We start from the raw sequence: 14,287 nt of genomic DNA, 5'->3' as shown, positions 1-14,287 counted from the left end.
TCGGGGCTGCTCTGTGTCCCCGGGCCAGGACCCCCGGTGCCCGCCCTGCTTCCGGCCAACCCTCTCTGGCCTGAGGTCCCCGCTCTTCCTCCAAACTGTTACGGGGCCGGAGTGGGAGCAGAATCTCGGAGACTTCCCAGTCTCCAACGTCTTGTTTTTTCACTATCTTTTGTAGACTTTTTTTAGAAATGCTTATTGGTTACGAAATACACACTGGTTAAAACGTCAATTAAGAAGTGTAGAAACGAAAACAGGGTACGCTGTCAGTTGCTCCCCACTCTCTGTACAACTCTCCTCGGCCAGGTCCGACTCCCAGGAGAACTGCGCTGACCCATTTACTGCAGAACTTCGAACAGCTTAAAATGCATTAAGCACCTGTCTGTGCACGTATCCTGTTTGGAGCTTTTCAATGTGAATGTGATTATACATATTGCTTTGCAACTTATTTTTCTGAATACGTTGCATTTTGAATATTATGACATTTCGCGAGATCGTATTTTAAACGCGTCTCTTCTCGACAGATACTGAGGTAGTTTTCAACTTCTCGCCATTAACAACAAGGCCACGAGGAACGTGCTCGCGGATGTATGCTCATCCCCTAACGCACCCGTGCGAACATATTTGTAGGAAACGTTCCCGGAGGGTGAAATTGCTGAATCGAACATCCGGAATCCCGTGCCCGGGTAAGCGCGGCGTGGGGCAGCCAGGCAGCCGGCATTCCGCGGGCCACTGAAGGAAGGACGGACGCCAGCTGACGTGCGAGCCCTAAGAGGGACACGTCCGTTCACGACATATCCGGAGAAATGCTGCAGACGGAGAAGTGGGGCGTGACCCCGCCGCCTCCGGGAAGCGGTGCCGTGGGCCAGAGAGCTGCACACCTCGGGGGGCTGAGACGAAACGGGCCCGGGCTCCCTCTCTCCGCTCCCCTTTTGCAGTTACACACGCACGTAGACGTGCACGGACACACGCGACTTGTACGTCGTGGGATTACAGGAGATTTTTTTTTACTTTTTCGAGGTTTTCGCATTTAAAAGAATGAACATAAAGGGACGGTTTTAAAATGAGATTTACAAAAACTGGTGAGGACGATCGCCCCGTGCCGGTCGACACAGGAGGCAGCCGGCGCCGGCGCCCACAAGGGGCAGGAGCCAACCGGGAAAAGGCGGCGAATTTAACCGTGTGCCCCGTGGTCTCAGCAAGTTGACACCTCAGGAGAAAAAACAGGAAAGCAGACTAGGAGATTTATCCCCGAAAGTCCTACAACATTATAAAAATCCACAGTCCCCAAATATCCATCAATAAATCTGAGGTCAAATATGCACAAATGAAATGTGTAGTTAAAAACGAAGACATATTTCTGTATTTCTTGAAGTGGGAAGACATTTAATAGATTAATTGAAAAAGAAGGAAATCGGAATGAATGCATGTAATGTGATCTTGGGGAGGAGGGATGTGTATCTATACAGAGAGGAAAAATTCTGAAAGGACATCTCGAGATGTTAAGGATGGTTTTCCTTGGGAGGAGATTTAGAGGCCGATTTCGCTTTCTATCTTGTTTGTAATTTTTACAATGTTTGTGTATAGTCTGGTATTTTAAAACCTATGTTTGTGTATGGTTTGGCATCTTAAAACCCATGAAGTTGTTCTGTTATGAAAATATACACCACTCTTATATAATTAAGTTTCTCAAGAATCTGGCACTCATAAAACGCACAGTTTTCTTCTCCTAGCTTCCAGTCTTTGGGATATACGCACATAGCAGAGGCAGAGAAGGAATTACTTAACGTAACGCGCTCGCTCGCCAGGCTCCCCTGACCGCCGGCCCCTCCGCGCCACGTAGCAGGACAGCGAGTAGCAACGATCCCTCGTCCGCCTCGCCCAGCGCAGAAAACCCCTCGCCCGCCCAGCACGGTGCCCACACGCGCATTGCCCAGCCTCGCTTCCTGCAGGGGCGCGAAGCGTCTGTGTTCAGCCGTATGAGAACACAGCCAATGACCGAGTTCACCGACAAGGAACAGCTTTTGTTGTCCTAGAAGACAACCGGCGTGTCTACATATATGATACACTTGGGAAATGTGCGGTTTTTTAAACAAGGAGTGAACGGTGTCCGTTGAAGCCCTGAATTTCTTTAAATGGTGTCGTTTGTGAACGGGAGGCCACTTTCTAGGACAGGGCGTGAAGCTCATCAGCTTCTCTCCATTCAGAAACATCTGGTTTCCGAGGAGGATTGTAACCGCACGTGGGGAAGGAGGGTGGCTTCGAACGCCAGCCCCCTGCCTTGCCCAGCCCCCTGCCCAGTCTGCACCCAGGAGCATTCCCGGCCGCCCGAATCCCAGCTCCCTCCGCACGGACGCACAGTCACAAGGTGCCGACGCGCACACGTCAGCGCTCACTCTCACTTACTCATCTCAACCCAACGTGATGCGAGGAGTTGGCTCTGGAGAGCAGCTGCATTTCCAGGAATAACCTGCAGGAAGGCAACCCATTTGCCTTCTGGGGCTTTCCGTAGAGCAAGAAAGAAGCAGAGAAATTCTGGAAAAGAGAATGAAGCGCGGGCCGCAGCGAACACCTCCCCGGGAGAGGAGCCACGGGGCGGGGGCCGCGAACGGCCTGCGGGCCCGGGCAGCTCCGTGCCTCCCGCCCGCCGGGACGCAGCCCCGCCTGACGGCCTCACGAGAGACTTCTCCTACTTCGGACGGCGTTTCCCACGTCAGGATTCATTTCAAAAACTCACTTTCAAAACTCGTAACTCACGTACTCAGTGACTGGGGACGATGACATACCAACCAGAACGTGGAACACAGACGTTAAAGCACGTTACGGAAGAAGCGAAGGTTATGCCGGTAACAGGGACAATTGATTTTTGAATTCATTTACAACATCGCCACTGAGGGTCACGCCCAGAGAAGGATCGGGCTCTCGAGTCGCGGATGGGCTGTGTCCGAACGTGGTCAGCAGCCCCCCCGCCCCTCGCTTCAGCTAAAGTCTTGCAACCCCACGCGGGGTCCGCGGGAAAGCGAGTGGAGCGGCCGGTCTTCCCAGTCGTGACGAAACGCGGCAGGAGAAACACTGAAACCCTCGGGCTTCCGCTTGCGGGCCCTCGATCATCTTATTCCTCTGAATCCAGCGAAGGGCTGGCGCTCGTTGTTTTGAGCGCTTTATCCTCGGGCGTATTATTTCTGCACACCAAGACAGAGCAATGGACCGATGGAAATCGGACCGGGCGTGGTGGCGTGAGCTCGGGGCAGGACCGACTTGGAACCCTGCGCCAGGCTCCGGCACCAGGCCCGCCCACCACACAGGTCCACGTCCTGGCAAGGGGCGCTGCTAATGCTGGGTTCGCCACGGCAAGCTCTATCCTAAGATCTTGGCAATTTTACGTTCCACAAGGCGTGACCTGGCTTTGACTGATGGCCGATTAGTCAGCTGCACATTTTGGATGGAAAGTGATTGCAAAACTCTGGGTGGAAACGACTTGGCTGAAGCCTCAAGCCTTCTATTAACGTTAGGCAACGAGAAGGCACGGCTCGGGTAATTTTGAGTTGCCTCCAAAAAGCCCTGAATGGAAGCACTCATTTCTGCAAACTCCAACATCCAATTCAAGCTCGGCAAAGTTTCTGCGTGTTTCTTCCAGCCAAATGTGAGGACGGAGGGGAGTCAGTACCCACGTGGGCCGGCGTTTTGGGGTTAACTTCGGCATGTAGAATTTTGAACTCGTCGCCGTAATTCGTATTCCATTTGTTTCATATAAATCAAAGCTTAACTCGACCGATCACGTCCAATCTGTGTGAAAATCCTGTGGCGTTTATCTTCAGCATACGCAGAATCGGTCACTCTTCGCCCCCTCCGTCCACCTCGGTCCAGCTGCCGTCACCGCTTGCTGGGTTTGTACGTCTCCTCCCTGGGTCCCCGTCTCTACCCTCACCCCGTCCCTCCTCGGTAAGAGCAGCTTTGCCGCCTAAAGCCAGGCGCAGGTCCCGCCCCTCCCCTGCCGGAGCCTCCCGTGCTCCCCACCGCCACCGGACCAAAAGCCGAAGCTCTGGCGGCGGCCCCCAAGGCCCTGCCGACCTGGCCCCCCCTCCCTCCTCCTCCCGCATGCTCCCGCCACCGCCACCCATCCCCCGACCCTCGCTGGCCTTGCTGAGGCTCTTCTTCTCCGTGAGTTACGTATTTCTTTGCCACTGACCTGAGAGTCGAACCCGACTTTAAAACGTGGCTGCTCCGACCGCGCCACAGTGGGGAGCAGAGAACTCTCTGGTAAGTTGGAGAAGGTAGTTCTGACTCGTCCTAATAAAAGGGCAGATCGGTTCTCGGAGAGACTATTGCACAAATTCTCGGGGCACGAACAGAGCTCAGGGGACCCCTTCCTTCCAGAGTCTGATCTGAGAGACCCGGGAACTGATGTCTCTGGTGATGTCAACACCGCTAGTGTAGGTGGCCGGAAGTGGCAGCGGGGGTGGCCATGCCAGGCCACGTGCACCTGAGGAAGCGGAGGAAGCCAGGACAGACCGAGCAGCAGGGGGGCGGAGCGGACTGCGGGGGGCAACGGGAATGGGGGCCGGAGGGCCGCCGGACAGACGGGGGTCGGAGAGCTGCCCCCCCACACACACACCTGCAGTCCTCGTCCACACCCGGGAGCACGGCGCAGGCCACTCTGTGCCCGGACACCCCGACCTCCCGCCTCGCAGTCACAGTCTCCACCACCCCCACGTCACCCCATCTTTCTGTTTTAACACCTGAGCTGATTTCAACCTCTTGCAACGAAAAGAGTTGGACTAACGAACCCGGTGCCCTGAATTCCTTTGGCTATAGCAACTTATAAGAATTTTAGATACGGCTTTTCAAATTCATCGGTGGTTGCCATGATCGAACGCACTTCTTTAATTTTCAGAGCATATGAAGAAGTAGATTTTAAGTAAAAAAGAATATTGGTGGCTAAGGGTTCCTCCTGAAGCACGCATTTCATTTAAAATACAATTTATCTTTCCTTTGAGCAGTAAACAGCAGGTGAAATGAAAAACTAAAGCTGAAAACTAACGAGTTCGCGTGTTGGCTTGGGCTGTGCACTTAATTCGGAGAGCCAGTTACCTTCCCTAGCTGCACAGATGAGTCGGTAAGACCTGTTAATGCATGCAGCGAGAGGGAACTCAAGAACGCAGACCGCATGTACTGGAATACACTGGTATATCCGTTTACCATAAATTTAATTCTTCACGATAAAGGTCCAACTGGCGAATAAGAGAGAAGATAGGGCTGTGAGGAGACCGGTCTCCCACACCAGCACCCAGGAAGGCTGATGCCCGGGCTGAGCAATGGCAGATGAGTATGGGAGGACAGACATGAGGATAAGAGGGGGTCCGTGGGTGTCAGGCCATTCAGGGGCCCTCCACGCCCTGCTGCCTGTGGATTCCGGCGTGCTCGGCCAGCTATGATAAACATGCAAATATGTGTGTGTGTGCGCGCGCGTGTGCATGAATGCAAAAATGGATAAATAAATAAATAAACGCAGCGCACCCACACCCACACATACCTCCTAGTGGTTCTGCTCCCGACTGATAAAATAAAGATCTTGGTATAAAGCATTTGTGCTTTACCCTCTAGTGGTCCGGATGCCGCTTGCGAGCAGAGAACAGGTTTTGCTCAGGTCTGTATCCCAGACACCTGACGCGTGCATGGGAGGCTCAGACTGGGCGCCTGACAAATGTTTCCTTAGTTAACGTTATTCGGCGACGAGGACCATAACGGGGCCAGAATGTAAGAGCGGCCGGGAAGACCCGTGACATCGGGAGACGGTAGTGATGATGGCGATCACGTTCTCCCAACACTCACGAGCACACAGAGGACAGTAACGATGGTTGTGATAGCAATGGCTGCATTTATCGAGCCCTACTACGTGCAAGACGCCGCAGCGAAACGTCTTCGTGCACATCACTTCACTCCGATCCCCCCAAATCCTGCGAGGACGACCTTATTACCCCAGTGAGGAGACCGAGGCACAGAGAAGCCACACGACGGAGCCGCGGTCTCCCGGACCTGCTCGCTCGTCCCCTCCCCACTGCGGACTTCCCTCAGCAGCCGAACACGCTCCAATACCGCTTGTCTTTAAAAAAAAAAAAAAAAAAAGGACGCTTGACCTTGATTCTCTGTCGTCGGCGTGACAGTCGAGTTGTCCACAGAGATGTCCGCACGAGCTGTCTTCATTCCTACCAACTCGCTCTTCAGTACTTACTGTAACTGATTTCTACTCCATCCCCCCCAAAAAATAAACAACAGAAAATCATGCTTTTGCTAGAGTCGCAACGCAGCATGTATCACTAAATTTAATAAACGCGCACTTCTGCATCTCCCTTCCCGATGGCGCAAACCACAATTAGCCTGCTTGAAGCATCATCTCTTCCTGGCCTTGGGGTAGCAGGGCTGGTCCCGCCTCCCCTCTGCAGAAGACAGGTCTTCCAGCTAGCGGAAGCAGAAAGAGGGTGCTGGTAGTTAGTTCCTAAGTCTCCGCGGAGCCTGGCGGGCTGCGTGGGGGTGTCCACGGCGATGACCGCACAGAGCTGGGAGATGACTCAGAATGAGAGAGAACGCGGCCCGGGCCCAGGGCTCAGCGCCCACGCCGGCAGCGACTGGGGGCTGGGGATTCTGCCGTGGACGCCCCGCAGCACCGAGACCCGGACACGGTGTTCGCCGGGGGACCCCTCCCGCCGCACGCGGCTGCAGCGCCCCGGCAGGACCTATGTCACCCGAAGAGTTCCAGCGGCCAGCTACCCTGGGCACTTCTGACCACAGCAGCATGGGAAAGGAGGCAGACGGGGATGCTGGCGGGGAGGGGCCCGTCTCCAGCGCCCGCCACGCCGCCTGCTTCTCCGGGCGTCCACGCATCTTCCCTTTGCAACCCCCGCCCCCCACCGCCCCCCACCTGCAGCACGTGTGTTTAATCTACGCATTTCTCTCTATTTCTATTGCCACCACCGTGTTTCACGTGGAATAACACCACAACGGCTTCTGGTCGAACCTACCCACTCCCACTCTAAAGTCCCAGGAAGCGACATGTTACTGAAAGAATCAAGTAAGAAGATTTGTAACTTCAACGTGCCACATGAAAAGGTTTTTGGCAATAGACTATCTATCGCCCTTAGTTACAACCCTTCAACGTTTAAAAACATCATTTAAGTAGGCACACGCGACGTAACTTGAAGGTATCAGAAAAACCCCCGGTGGAGATAGTACCCCAATGGCCAGGAACGGTGCTGAAAATTCTATCAATAGGGCAAAATCATACTTATGTTAGAACCCGGCATTCCTGGTGCGGCAGTAAGTCCTCCACAAAGAGTAGCCTGTGTGCTGCGGAACCAGATCAAACTGGGATCACATCCTAGCTCGGCCACTTGCCAGGCGGTTGATCTGGGGACGTTTTGTCACCTCTGAGCGTCAAGAGCTGGTCCTCATCGGTCAGATAGAGACGACGGGTTGGTAGAAAAGATCACGTGGGAACACCTAGTCGAGGGCCTGGTGCATAACACACGGGCCGGGCAAGGCGCTGCGGCAGTATCCGCCTGGGGGAGAGCATGTGGGGGCGTTCGGGACTCACGGGCGGGGAAGGGAAGACAAGGGCCGCAGTGGCCCCGCGAGCTCAGGCGCAGAAGGGGCTCCGCACACACGGAAGGGGAGGCCTCGGGGGGCGGGAGGAGAGTGGGGGTCTGCGCAGAGGCGGGCAAGAGCCCAGAGTGGGAAGCGGGTCGTCGGAAGGATGGAAACAGCAGTAAAACCAGGAAGAAGGGACCGTGAAACCCACTGAACTCTCTTGAGAGCTCCTGCCTGGAGTGAGTCCAGCGGGGTGCCATCGACGTCTCCTCCGGCCACGGCCCACGCCATCATATGGCCGGAGCTCTAACCTCAGCCCTGAAAGCAGAGGAACCAGGCGCCGCGGCGGCAGGAAGAGGAAGTGGCTGGCGATGGCGGCCGTCCTGCTGTCCGCAGCGTCCTGGAGCCCGTCCGGCCTCGGCAGCCCCCGGCCTCGGGCCGCGGGGCGCTCCGCGAGCCTCTGCAGCAGAGGCGCGCCGGACAGGCGCCCCCCACCCCGCACCCGCTTCCGCCTTCCACCCAAGACACGAGCCCGAGGCACCTGAGCTGCGGCCGCCGCACACTGAGGCCACTCGCCGCCGCGGGGCACGTGGAAGAAATGGTTTCCGACCGGTATTTCTTACACAGTTGGCCTCCGCGCCAACTCGATTTATAGTTTTTCAATGGCCGAAACTTCTCTTGTGTTAGCATAAACCTTACTAATGTAGAAAAGCAGGAACTTTGCATTAGTCTGTATATTTTAGAATGGGGCCATTTAATCGACTTCTCCCAAAGCCAGAATTCGTAGGCGGGGAGATTCTCTAAGTGCTTTCATAGGCTAACGTGGTCTTTCCAAACACAGCCCGTGGCCCTGATGACCCCAGCACCAGAGATGAAACTTGGCTGGCTGCCAAATAACACTTATCATCACAGGACCCTGCACAGAGCAAATGAGTAATAGGTTTACGAAAGCCAAAAGTCACACATCCAGTTTCTTAGAAGTTGAAATCTTTCGTTCGTGTGTTAACTATATTAAGGATGTTTTACAAAAAGAAGGTAAAACATGAATAAGCCGTAATTCATTCCCTAGCTCCAAAAGGCAAATAAGTTGTTTACAGCCAGAAACACGTACATTCTCCCAGGAAAACAGCAGACGCGTGATAGGCACTATACAAACACCTTCTGTGTCTCTGCATAATGCGTAATTTTTAAGTATATGGCAGTACATTAATTCCCTACTATAACACCTCTTAATTTTCTTATTGAAAGATCACTTTCATGGAATGCTTCATAAAGTGTTGTATAAAAGATTTCAAAGAAGATACAAATTCTAAAGCTCGAATGTGTCTCCAGCCCACACACACGCTACTCTCCTTTCTCCCCGTGATCCCGAGAAACAAAGATATTTTAGTAGACCTTTGAAAAAGAGTGTTTGCTTGAAGAGCGATCATTCATGCGACAAATATTTTTACTAGGTGTTGTATACACAGGGGTAACAGCGACATGTACACACGTACACACCTGTTTGTGTGTGTGCACGTGTAGTACGTGTATGCATGTGCATGCACGTGTGTATGCATGTAGGTGTGCATGTGTTAAGAAGGTATGACAGTCCCTACGCCTATGGCTTGATCAGCGGGGGGAGGGGCTTAATCAATGAATCCCACGAACAAAGAATTACAACTATGACGACTGCTCTGACGGACAAGTCCACGGAGAAGCTAGGACCACACGAGGGGGAAAAACCAGAGAGGTCTGGGGGGGCAGCTCTGGGAGAGGGCCTTCGTCAGCGTGGGGTGACAGAGCAAAACCCCCCGAGTCTGGGCTTAAAGGACACAGCTTCATGCCTCACGGTTCTGGAGGCCGAGAGGTCCAGGGTCGGGGTGCCGGCACACTCGGTGTCTGGCGAGGCCCGACTGACCGCCTGGCTCACGGAGGGCATGTCCTCAGAGGGGAGGGGAGCTGTGGACTCCCCACCCTTTGATAAGCACAGCAGTCCCCTCGTGGGGACTCCGCCCCATGACCTCGTCCAAGTCTGATCGCCTCCCACGGGCCCCACCTCCGACACCGCCCCACTGAGCATTAGGCTCCTGCATGTGGATTTGGGGGGACGCACTCAGTCCCCAGCAGCAGGAGATGGCTGGGCCGAGGTCTGCCGAGAGAAGCCGTCCGCGTGAAGGGTCGTGCGGCAGGAAGTCATGGCGAATTTAAGAACTGAAAGAAAATCGCTGAGCCTGGGGACCAGACGGTATGAGGCATGAGGCCGGCGAGACGGAGGGGGTCAGACCGCACGTCGTGCTGAAACCCCGACCCCCGGTGCCTGAAAAAGCGACCGTGGTTGGAGACAGGGCCTTCACAGAGCAGACTAAGGTGAAACGAGGTCCTATGGGTGGCCCTGGTCCCAGACAACTGACGTCCTTACAAGGAGAGATTAGCATGCCGGTGGCACCCGGACCGAGGGGCGACCCGGCGAGGGCACAGCGAGAAGCGGCCATCCTCAAGCCAGGGACCGAGGCCTCCGAAGACACCGAGCCTGCCGGCACCTCGACTCTGGCCCCCCGGGGCACCCCTGGGGACCTCCGACCTCCAGGACAGGAGGGGTCACTCTGTGTTGTTTTCAGTCACTAAGTTTGGGGTAATTCGTGACAGCGGCAACGGGTCAGCCAGGAGGCCGTAGGCAGCCGGGTGGCGGTGGCAGAGATGGCGAGGAGGGGGCGTCCTGGAGGACACTCAGGTCACGTCCTCGGGAACGGATGGGGAGGCGGAGCACAGGGCGCGGGGAGGAGCCTCGAGGACCAGAGGCCGGCGGGGCGGTCTCTGCGCCCCCGCGCGGGCGTCCCTGGAGCTGACGGGGCGCTGCTCCCGCTTGGAGATTTTAAACTGCGAAACTCTGCCTCTCAGCCCTGAACACGTTCCTGAGTGTGGACTGCGCCTGGACCGTGACTCCAAAAGGGCCTGGACACCTCGAGGTGCTTGCCGTGAAGAGGGCGGATGGAAGTCACAGGGGGTCCCGCCCCGCCCCCGTGCTGGGGGGTCCCACCCCCCCGCCCCCGTGCTGGGGGGTCCGGCCCCCCGCCCCCCCTTCCGCTCCCGTGCTGCATGTCTATTTATGCCTTCCTCCACACGGTTTAGCTCCTCACGAGCACCGACCATGACCGTGCGTGGATGGACACGCGTTACTCGGGGGTGTGCCTTCGGCCCGCGCCGCCCCGTCCCGGCCTCGCCCGGGCGGCGATCGTGCCCCTGCGGGCTCCACGCGGACACCGCCGCCCGGCGTCAGGCGGGCCCCCCACCCCACCCCGTGCCGAAGCCCCTGCAGACCATTCCCGCACCTGCCTTTCAACTTCCTCTCACTGGAAGCCGCCCCTGCTCAGGAAGCAGTCCTGGCGACATTGGGGACGTCCTGCATTGGATGAAAAGCGATGTCGATGTGACTCTCCCCCCAACTGCCCGGCTGGTAGCAGAACAGGACAGAGGCGCCGGCTCCGATGCTCCAGACGCTCCCGTGTCTGGACGCAGACCCCCCCCCCCACCTCCCCCAGACGCTGCCGAGGCCTTGGACGTCTTTCTGGCACGGAGGACGGAGCCGCGCTTCAAAGGCTGTGGCTTCACTGTGGGTGGACGGTGGGGGGCCGTCCGCAGAGCCGTGACTTGGACTCACTTGTAAGGTAAGTTTTTCGAACAGAAGGGGCGCTCCCGAATACTCCGAAACGGGAAAAACACAAAAAATCTGCAAAACTACAGCGATCCGGGGCCCTCTTTTAACGGCCCTGGATGACATGGGTGTCCCTGCTGGAAGCCCCAGGATCTGAGGCCCCTGGTCCCCAGCGGGTGGGAAGGCAGGATGGGAGTCAGCGGATACACGCTCCGACTGGCTTTGCAGCTTAGCAAATTATTAACCGCTGCCAGGTTTCCACATTTCCAAAACGAAAATTATAGCGTGAGCCTTACACCCTCACCATCTTGGAACCTGTCATTTCGTATGGTCACTAATTATCGGTTGGACTATTTCCCCCTCCACACTGGCTGTCCCGAGGGCCGCGTCTTCCTCGGTCGATGGTTATACTCTCTGCGTCCCGCTGAGCGGCTGGTACAGAAAGGGCACAAGATGAATACGATGTTTGGAAAGCCCCCGATAAAAGTGAAAGCAGAAGACATTTATTTAATTACTAATCAGTTTTCCTAATTGTGTCTTTCGGTGGGCATACATCTTTAATTTCGATAAACTAATTTATTAATTTTTCTTTTATAATTAGTGCTCTCTGGTGGTTCTTGTCTAAAAAGTCCTTGCCTACCTAAGGGTGCAAAGATTTTTCTCCTCTGTTTTCCTTAAGATGCTTTTTAAATTTTAGCTTTTACATTTATATCCGATTCATTTTGAATTAACTTTTATGTATGATGCAAGGCAGAGACAGAGGTCTTTGTCTTCTTTCTATGTGGATCGTCTTTCTAGGACTGTTAGTTGAATAGATTTCCCCATCGAGTTTCTCTGGTGTCTTTTCTAAACCATTTCTGCATCCGTTTATTTTGGGGCTCCCTATTCTGCTGCACAAATCTATCTGTCTACCCTGTAGCAATCTGTCTGTCTATCCTGTAGCAAACTGTCTGAATATCCTATAGCAATCTGTTTATACTGTAGCAAACTGTCTGGATTATTCTCACTCTACAGTAAGTCCTAAAATCAAGTCAAGTCCTCCAATTTTGTTTTTATTTTTCATAATTCTTCTCGTGTAGTTATTTCGCATCCCCATAGACATCTACGAAATGTCCTGCTGAGCTTCTGACTGGGATGTGTTGAATCTATAAGCCAAGTTCTGGAGAACTGACATCTTAACCACACGGTCTGCTAACTGAAGATGGTCTATCAATTCATTTATTTAGGTCTTCTTAATTACTCTCATCAATGCCATAGATTTCACACATCTTTTTACATATATATATTCATTAATTTTATCCCTGAATGTTTGGTTTGGGGGCCATTGTAAATATATATTTTTACATTTCATTTCCCAAATGCAGGGTATGCAGCCATTGTTTTGTAAACTGACTTGAGTGCGGTGACCTTGCTAAGTTCACTGATCTGCTCTAGCAGTTTTGTTGATTCTTTAGGATTTTCTGTACAAATGATCGTGTCATCTACAGAGACAGTTTCAGCTTATATTTTCCTAATCTTTTGTAATCTTTATTTACTTGTTTGTTTCTTTTTTTGCCTTATCACATTGGCTAAGCCTCTAGCGCCCGTGGTGAACACCGGGGTTAGAGCACTCACACCTCTTAAACACCCACCAATCACACCTGTAAGGAGAAATGCAAACGGCGGTTCCCCTTCCCAGAATCCCGCCTGGGCTCATTTCAAACCTCCAAGTGGCTCCTGCCTTACTATCAACCACCTCTTTCCTATCTAACATTTGATTGAACAAGACTATTTTTCTTTCAGATACTCTTTACATATCCATTTTTATGAGCTCTAAAATCCTTATCCTAATATTTCTACCACTTTTCCGATATTTTGTTAAACTAGTTTGGGGTTGCAAGTATGTGAACCTGCTAACTGAAAACACCTTCAAAAGCCGACATTTTAAAAAACTCATCTTTAAATTAAACTTTCGGTCCTACCCGAATTAATAGAACTCACCGAGGTACTGTCTTCAGCACGCACTTGTAGCTGACTTGCAAAGCGTGTGCCACGCTATATGGAAGTGTTTATGACAACTTGTGAAAATCATATTGCACATTGTTTTAATTTATAATTGACTCCAAAATAAAGCCTCCCTCTCCCTAAGTTTCCATTGTTGCTTAGGTACCGATCCCAATTATTTTTTAAATCTGTTAGTCCCAAATGTTTTCTGAAATGTGTGACAAATCTCTGTGTCATCTGGCATGAAATTACCTCAGATATACATTTTTTTCTTTTTCTTTCTCCCTCCCCCCCCCCGCCCCCGCCTCCCCAGAAGCCACCCATTCTTCTCTGGGGCTTATTTCCCCCACCCATGAAATGGAGATAACATCTCCCTCCCAGGACCACGAAAAGGACCAAACAGAGGGCCCTCTGTACGTTAGGTCACATTCGATGTTGGACAATCCTGAAATACACACAAGGCAACATCCAGCACGAAGTCCGTGTGCAAGGCAGTCAGGGTTCACGAACGCCGAACCCCTGTGTCTGCGAGAGCCACACTTGCTGGCGAAGTGTGCCGATCCCGGGCCCCTGTGAATTCACACGCTCTTTCAATCGTTTCAGTTAAAACTATTCTGATATTTCAATCTTTTTCCTTTCAGAATGTGGAAAATGTTATCGAACACACGTCCCCGGGGATAAACACCTGTGACCCCTCTCCCCGAGTGCTGCCGACCTCCGTCACGGCCACTTCTCACTCCGACCTTCGCCCCAACAGTCCCGTCGTGGGGCCTGATTTACCGAGAAGAGTTGTGTTCTCCACCAGTTTTTAAAATTCACACGGGAGTGGTATTCGCAGACACACAAGTGAAAATTCACCATGTGAAATATTACTTTTTTTGTAGAACCTTGATCCTGAAGAAATTATGGGCTTACAAGGAAAGATATTTTAAACCTACCTGACCATTACAACTATTTTAACCTTTCTCCACACATGTGACAATGTATTTCTTTAATAATGCAGTTTTCATTATTTATCCCAAGTATCAGCCACTCGTCTATGGGTTTCTCATTTAGAAAAATAATTAGAAACCAGTATTTCCCACAATG

General features: G+C 53.0%; 1 protein-coding gene and 1 long non-coding RNA gene across 3 annotated transcripts in view; one reads left to right on the top strand and one right to left on the bottom strand.

The window, feature by feature from the left end:
• ZNF704 (zinc finger protein 704) overlaps nt 1-14,287 on the bottom strand; it is an 84,959-nt gene that overhangs the window by 63,536 nt on the left and 7,136 nt on the right. Inside the window, exon 1 of one of the 2 annotated variants that reach the window (XM_036232775.1) lies at nt 10,893-10,933. The exons of the other annotated variant lie outside the window; for it this stretch is intronic. The gene's annotated coding sequence lies outside the window, so the exon portion shown is untranslated. Of the gene's footprint in view, nt 1-10,892; nt 10,934-14,287 lie in introns of those variants that run through there. 2 annotated transcript variants of the gene reach the window in all.
• Nucleotides 11,077-14,172, top strand: LOC118611966. Its single transcript, XR_004954559.1, has 2 exons — nt 11,077-11,228; nt 13,840-14,172. It is a non-coding gene; the product is annotated as an uncharacterized LOC118611966 (long non-coding RNA).

Source organism: Rousettus aegyptiacus, unplaced genomic scaffold, assembly GCF_014176215.1.
Source record: "Rousettus aegyptiacus isolate mRouAeg1 unplaced genomic scaffold, mRouAeg1.p scaffold_m13_p_15, whole genome shotgun sequence".
Taxonomy (NCBI): domain Eukaryota; kingdom Metazoa; phylum Chordata; class Mammalia; order Chiroptera; family Pteropodidae; genus Rousettus; species Rousettus aegyptiacus.
Note: the sequence above shows the minus strand (reverse complement) of the source record. Positions and strands in the feature narration are given on the sequence as shown.